Below are 7,512 nucleotides of genomic sequence, written 5' to 3' on the forward strand. Positions count from 1 at the left end.
AGAGGGGGAATGGGTTAGGCGGAAGTAGGGTAGATTGGATAGAGGAACGGGTGGCGGGTGGGTGAGTGGACGCAGGGTGGGCAGGTGGAAAGGAAACTGGGTATAAAGGAAGGGGAAGGAGGCACGGTTGGCTCTAGCACGCTGAACTCAGTGAAGGCCCAGAGTGTCCGAGGCAGAGGTGGAGCGGGAATCTTTCTCTCCGGCTCTTCCCTCCGACCCCTCGGCTTCCTCCGAGCACTCTCCGCCGTCCCCTGGGAGGATCCCAGCTCTGGGCACTGCAGCCAGAGATGGCACGGGCACCGGGAACCTTCTCCCATCTTACCTCTTTTCCATAACTCTTCGCCCTGTGGATGATTTCTGCCGATCGGTCTGATTATAAACAATGACCTGGAGCTTGAGGATGAACTGAGAGATTTGGGTTTCTCCATATCCATTCTCCTCCCTCTCCCTTCCTTGCCTTCTGCATCCTCCTTCTCCCTGTGTCCTTCCAGCAGAGAGCCAGATACCCAGTGGGGCCGGGCTGGGCTGAAGCTGGAAGCACAGCCTCAGCCAGGGACAGCTGCCCAAGTCCTGTTGCCCTCGGCCCCGACCAGCCTGGTCCCTGCTGCCTGGTGCCCACCCCCCGCCCAGCAGCTCCGATTTTCAGCTTGGGTTTGATCGCCTGCCAGGATCTCCCAAATGTCAGCTGCAACGTTAGCATCTTTAAGAGAGCGCCTGAGGCGATCTTTAAGCAGGAAGGCTGGGGCCCCATGCTGATGAGAGGAGCTTGTTCAGAGCTGACAGTTCTGCCTGCTGCCTCCCCAGCCTGGGCTCTGGGAGCCTGTGGCCCCAACTCTGTGGGCCTGGACAGCACCTGGGTTTATTTTTAAGCCCGGATGAAGTGAGACTTTGCCGGGAGCTGAGGTGTATCCGCGTAGCCTCCCCCAAGCTGGGAGCCCTAGGAAAGCAGGGAGGGGTCTTTCCTGTCACTACTGCACCCCCAAGGCTAGAGGAGGGGTGAATGCACGAGCCTACTAAGCTGCCTGAAAGAGGGTACCGCTGATGGGGATGCCCTCTCCTTCCCCCCACCGCCCCCCTTGAGGGGGGAGATGCTCGGAGTGAGGGGAGATGAATAAATGCACCATACTCTGGTGTCAGGCCGATAGGTGTCCCAGTTCTAGTGTGTGCGTCCTTTCCGGCTTCGGCTTCATCATCAGTGAAATGCGCAAGGGGATGGATGCCGGCCGTGGCCGTGTCCGTTGTTGGGGGGATCCATGGGATGATGAGATGGGAGCATCGGGTGCAGTGCCGGATCCATAGGAGGCGCTCGAGGGGGTCAGTTTTCGTCCTCTCTTCCGCCTCCTCTGCCCCGATGCCTTCACACGTGCCATTCCTGCCGCCCTGAAGGCTCCTCTCCACGTCGGCCTCCTCGTCCTCCCAGGTCCTGAGTGTGCCCCTCCTCTGGGACGCCTCCTCTCCTGCCCTGCCCAGGCACAGCTGACGCTCCTCCTCAGACCCCCCAAGACTGAGTTTACCCCGGAACCAGCACCCACGCAATGTGACTGTTCCAAGCCAAGGGTCAGCACATTTCTTGAGGGCAGAAAATATCTTTATTGATTTCTAGATCCCCGGAGTTTTATATAGATCCTAGTACACAGATGGTGCTCAATGAATGAGTGAAGAGCTAGCCGATCCGAGCAGAAACAAGGGACCTTTCTAGAAGGTTTTAGTAATAAGAGAGTGCACGTCTCAAAGGCTGAGGCCTGCTAACACCTTTGAAGAACTCCCATCACGCCAAGGAAGGGCCGCTGCCTCTTCCACAGCTTCCGTATAACCTATGATCCTCAGCACAAGGACAATTATTCTCAGGTCTCAATTGCCTGATGTCACACAACAGGTTGGAGGCAGAGCAGAAGCTGCCCAGTTCCCGGTCCAGACTGTCCTACTGGTCCTTGGTTCCTGATGGGTCTTGGTCTGTCCTACTGGTCCTTGGTTCCTGATGGGTCTTGGTCCATACCATGGCAGCCTCTAGTGCCCATTGCACAGTCCCCAGTCCCCTAGTGACCAACATCCTTTGCAGAGTAGTACTATTATGGAGTGACCTCCATAGCGCAGTTTGATCTTTACACACATTTTTCAAGGCCCCTCTTTTGGGGTTGAAATACCCAAATGGGGAGGTGAAATGACCCAGAAGAGAAAAGGAGAAACAGCATCGAGAGTCTGGTTCCCACCTCGGCGGAGGCCGGCGGGAGGACGGGCAGCCTGAACCTCTCACACCGGAGCCGCAGTGTTGAAGGGGATCGCTTGGAACTGGGGCGCTGAACTGGGGCGTGGGGAGTCGGTACACTTCTACAGGGAGGACACGATCAGCACCCAGCTCACATCAGCATATGTTTCAGAACTAAAAGGTGGAGGAACAAGACTCAGAATAGTTAGAGAGTAAAAATAAAATAAATAGATGAATGGATGGTGGGTCAGAGGTAAATGGAGGATGGGTGGTGGCTGGATGGGTGACGGCTAGCTGACTGGACGAGTGGATGGATAAGTAGATGGGTGGGTGGATGGATGGATGGATGGATGATAGATGAGTGGACGGAACTGTAAATGGGAAGATGGACAGATGAATGGGTTCGTGGATGTGCAGGTGGATAAGCAAATATGTGGATGGACGGATGAATGGATCGATGGATAGACAGATGGGAAGATGGATGGATGAGTGGGTAGGTGAGTGAGTGGATGGATGGGTGGATTGTGGCTGGGTGGATGGATCAGTGGATGAGTAGGTGGATGAGAGATAAATGGAAGGATAGGTGAATGGAGGTGAGTGGGTGGGTAGAGGAAGCTGGCATTCAGCAAACAGCACAGTGATTGAGGGGCAGAGAATCTTGCCTTTGCCCCGGTTCTGACCCTAAAGCCCTGTGGGTGGATGGATGGAAAGTCCTCTGGCTTTCTTGACCCTCACCTTTATCTAACGGGGTAATAGTCAGAAAAGATCCCTGGGCCGTGACTGTCCCCTAACACCACGGACTCTCCATCCTAATGACCAATCTCACCCCGCCCACGTGACTGTCTTGTGACAAGCTTCCTCTTTCCTGTACCCACAGGGACCTTCTGTGTAGTTTCCATCAACACTTTCTAATAGGGGCCAAAGGAATTCTGTCTGCGGCCTAGTCCAACACGGTGACACCCACACCCTGGAGTCTGGTCAAGCCTGGCTGATACAGGCTGGGGTTAAGAGGCCATCTCTGACATCAAGAAGTAGATCCTGATCCCAGCTCTGGCACTCAGTGGTGACCTGAGCCAAGTCACCAGGTCTCTCTGAGCCTCACGTTCCCATCTGAAAACGGATAATAGCAGCACCCACCTCCCTGTGTACCCAGGCGGCTCTGTGACAAAACACATGTGGATGCTCAGCCCAGCGCGGGCCCAGGGCCGGGTTCGGGGAGGCACAGCACCCTTGCTTTCTTCACCACCACGAGCCCAGTAACTGCCCGTGGGGCTTGCTGTAGAACGAGTGTCCCTTGGGTGAAGGTCTGGGTGCACGCAGGTTTCTGGAACGGGGAGGCTCCAGGGAGTTAAGACCTGGTGTACAGGCCAGTTCACAGACAGGGCAGCCAGCTCTGATGCCGACTCCATGTGGTCGCTTTGTGGCTTCACATGCACCTTGCCCTGGATGACCCAGGGCCTGGCAGTACTTCCCATGACCAGCTGGGTGACCCTGGGAAAGTGACCTCCCCTTCCTGAATCTTGGTTTCGTCAAGAGCCTCAGAGTTAGCTGTGTGCTTCGCTGTCTGGGGCCGGCACCCATCACAGCTGGAGGTCCAGAGAAGTTCTGGAGTTGACGGTGGTGAGGAGCCAGGGTCAAAATGCAGACCCCTCCTGAGCTCAACTCCCAACGTGGAGCTGAAATCTGGCTCTGGGACCCTCAGTCTGGCCACCACCCCCTGCCTGTCTGGTCAGCGGTGGAATCCTGGCTGTGAGCTAGGGAGTCACAGGGCTCTCCTGCAGTGGAGCCGAGTGACTGCCCCCATTGTCCTGACCTCCCAGGGACCCTCAACACCTTGGAGGCACAAGGGGCGTCCACGGAGTCCACAGGGGGTTGGGCAGCCCAGTGACAGGATTGTCCAGGCAGGTGCCCCCTCAGACCTGAGTGACCTGAGCTTGGGAGAGGTGCCAGGTAAAGAGAAGGGACTCGAAGGCACCCCCCGAGGGTGGCAACAGTGCCAGGTCTCACCCCTTCCAGTCCTGGGTCCCCTCCTCCCCTTCCCCAACTGCTGCAGACTCCAGTTAAAACGGCACCTCCACCATCTGTCGTCCCTCCCCCACTCAGTGGGCGGGGCCGTGACTGGGGAGGGGGGCGTGGCTCGCCTCTTGAACAGGAGGCTGGTAGGTCCCCAGGGCCGGATGGGTTGAGGGTGCTGGTGCTGGTCCAGGGCTGCTGAGCTGGGGAGGAGCTCGTGGGTGGGAGGGCAGAATAGCACCCTGGAAGGCTTCTTGCCCTCCCTCAGTGCTGCCCCTGCTCCCCAGGGCGCCCTCTGTGGCCTGGTCTCCCATCTGCCCCTTCCCCAAGCTCCTCCAGCAACCTGGATCTCTCATTATCCTCCCCGGTGTTTATAGAGAATTTCGAATCAATACCTGGGCGTGAGAGGCTCCAAGCACCCTCTCTCCAACAGGGGCTGCCTCCCTGGGTGCCTCCCTGGGCAGCGGGCGCCCCCACCTCAGGCATCTCTGCTTTACCACCATGGAAACTGAGGCAGAGAGGAGGGCGGTGGGCAGCTGGGAGTGGACCGGACTCCCCCTCCACCTGACCCTGGCTTCTCCTTGCCTCCCAGTCGGAAGCAGCTGGGGAGGGGCGGGGGTCACAGAGGGGCCAGAGTCCTGAAGTTGTAAACAAGCTTCCTGGCCTCACTTTTCCCATCCGGGGAATGGGGAAGACAAAACCGCACGGCTCTGAGACGGGGGAGGGGAGGAGGGTGTACCATTTTCTCGAAATCCCGACAGGCTGGGGAGGGGCAGCACTGGGGGAGCGGCGGGGCGGGGGGACTGGGCGGGGATCCGTCCAGGTCAGTACCCGCCGCAGCGCCCCCGCCCGGTTCCGCAGCGTCTCCCTCACCCCAGCAGAGATGCCAGCGCCCCTCCTCTCTCCCGCTTCCTGCCAGCTCCTCCCCGCAAAGCCCCCAGACCCCAGCTGCAGTGTTTTTACAGCTTTGACCGGCCGCTCAGCCTCCCTTCTCGCCCTCCCTCTCCCTCCCCTCCCTCCACCTCCATCCTTTTACCTCTCTCATCCTCTCTTCCATCGTCTCCTCCTCCTCGTCTCTCTGTTCTCCCCTCTCCTCCCTCTCCTCCTCCCCATCTTCTCTCCTCTCCTCCTCTCTCCCCTCCTCCATCCTCTCTCTCACTCCACTCCCTCCTCCCCTGCCTCCCTCTCTCCGGGGGAAGAAAGGTCACCGTGCAGCTGATTACTCAGAGCTCAGTTGCTGTAGCAACCGGCGGGGGAAGTGGGACAGGCTGGCTTTGAGGACGCGTGAGGTCGGCCGCGGGCGGCTGGAGCCGGCGCGGGCCTCTGTGCTCCTGCGACAGAGCCGGGCTCCCCGGCCGCCGCGGGCCGGGCTCCGGGGGTTCATTTTTAATGAAGAGTTCCTGCTCCCCTCCCGCACCCCTCCCCGCCTCCGGCCCACCTCCCTGGGGTCTGGAAGGGGAGGTTCGCCCCCCTCGGCTGGGCCGCCTCTCTCTCTCTGCTTCTCTCTCTTCTCTCCCCCTCTGCCCGGGTTCTGATGGCTTCTTTCTTTCTCCTTCTGTCTGAGCTCAAAGGGACACACATACGCTCTCACACTCACACACACACACACACACACACACACACACACACACACACTCACCTCTCTCACCAGCGTGCTAAGGAGCCCAGTGAAACCCTCAGCTCCTCCCCAGCCTCTCCACCCCTACGCCTTTCTCACTGGAGACCCCAGGCGAGACCCCAGTACAGCCAGAGACAGGGTCCACAGAGGGGCCTCTGGCTGCTCCCTGGGCACACTGGCGTTGGCGTGACGCCCACTGCGTGCCAGCCCTGCCCTCCAGAGCAGCCGGGCCCCTGGGAGAGGCAGCGCTGCTCAAAGAGGAAGCCAGACCTGGGAGGGGAGGGGGCAGCGATGCAGGCTGGCTCAGGAGGCGCCTGCTCCTTGTGGGTGGGATGGGGGGCGGGGGTTGCAACCCAGCTCCTTGCCGTCTGTTGGCTCCTTCTCCTGCCAGCTACCCAGGCAGCAAGGCTCTGAGGTCGGGGCTTGGCAGTGAGGGACGGCAGGCCCTGGGCGCCATCCTTCCTTTGGGGTCCCCATGCTCCTGTGGGACCCTCCTCCACGGCTGGTGGCAATGTAAAGTGACCACTTTGGAGAACATTGAGCAGCTTTAAAAAGTGGAGCATACGCTTCCTGTAGAACCAAGCCTCTCCCCTCCCAGGCATTTATGCCAGAGAAATAGACACCCAGGTCCACACAGATTTTTACAGGAATGTCCACAGCAGCTGTATTTGGAACAGGCAAAACCGGAAACAGCCCAAATGTCCATCAGCAGGTTGTGGTGCATCCCTGCAGTGGAACACGGCCGAATTCATACAACAACACAGCAATCTCAAGGTCATGGTGCTGAGTGAGAGGAGTCGGGCGACAAAGAATGCATACTGTTCCATTTCGTTTCTAGAACATTCTAGAAAGTACAAAATAACCTATAGTGGCAAAGCAGCTCAGTCGTTTCCTGGGGATGTTGGGGGCCAGAAGGTCCCACAAGGGGGCCCAAGAGAACTTATTAAGGATGGTGGCTGTGTTCTCTGTCTTGATGGTACTGATGGTTTTATGGGTGTACACCTAGGCCAAAACTCATCAAATAGTGTGATTTAAATAGGTGCAGTTGATGTATATGCGTTATACCTCAATAAATTGAAAAAAATTCCTGCTCTGCCACTCACTGGCCGAGTAACCCTGGGTGGGTCACCTCACTACTCTAAGCCTCGTTTATAAAAATGATTGTGGCAACTTCACAGTCTGGTTCTGAGGATTCAATGATATAATGTTAATCGCTCAGCTCCATTCTGAGCGAACCACAGGTACCCCATCCGGGACAGAAAAGAAGGGGACCATGAGACCTGCCTGCCCCTTGTGCCCTGTTTTAGGCTGTCCCCCACTCACTCACTCACTCACTCACTCACTTCCCAATGAGAAGGGGAGCCCCTGCTCCATTTCAGGCCTGGCCACTTCATGAATAAACAAGGGAGAAATAAGCCCTAACTCCATCCTCATGGCTATATACTCTGGGGCAACAGATACATACCCTGAAGGTTATGACAGGAGGAAAACGGGTCCGGGCATGTGCAAAGGCCCTGAGGCTAGTGAGAGGTAGCAAGTGGAGCACAGATAAGCCTCATCGTGTGACATCTCGCAGGCCCTGCTGAGAGTCACCGCAAGCCTCCTGAGGGTCACTCTACCCCATGGAGCTGCGCTTTCCTCATCTGTAAGATGGAGACCATAAAGGTACAGAACG

General features: G+C 57.9%; 1 long non-coding RNA gene across 3 annotated transcripts; it reads right to left on the minus strand.

Annotated features, from left to right (window-relative positions):
- Positions 1–2,042: 2,042 nt before the first annotated feature.
- On the minus strand, positions 2,043–7,391 carry LOC120601617 (uncharacterized). Of its 3 annotated transcripts, XR_005652487.1 has the most exons (3): positions 7,303–7,346; positions 5,658–6,839; positions 2,043–4,727 (listed from the first exon to the last, which is right to left on the minus strand). It is a non-coding gene; the product is annotated as an uncharacterized LOC120601617 (long non-coding RNA). The 3 variants fall into 3 exon arrangements; XR_005652488.1 differs by having other exon boundaries at positions 5,859–7,391; XR_005652486.1 differs by having other exon boundaries at positions 5,658–7,391.
- Between the last annotated feature and the right edge of the window lie 121 nt (positions 7,392–7,512).

This window comes from Pteropus medius, unplaced genomic scaffold, assembly GCF_902729225.1.
Source record: "Pteropus medius unplaced genomic scaffold, Ma_sr-lr_union100, whole genome shotgun sequence".
NCBI lineage: Eukaryota > Metazoa > Chordata > Mammalia > Chiroptera > Pteropodidae > Pteropus > Pteropus medius.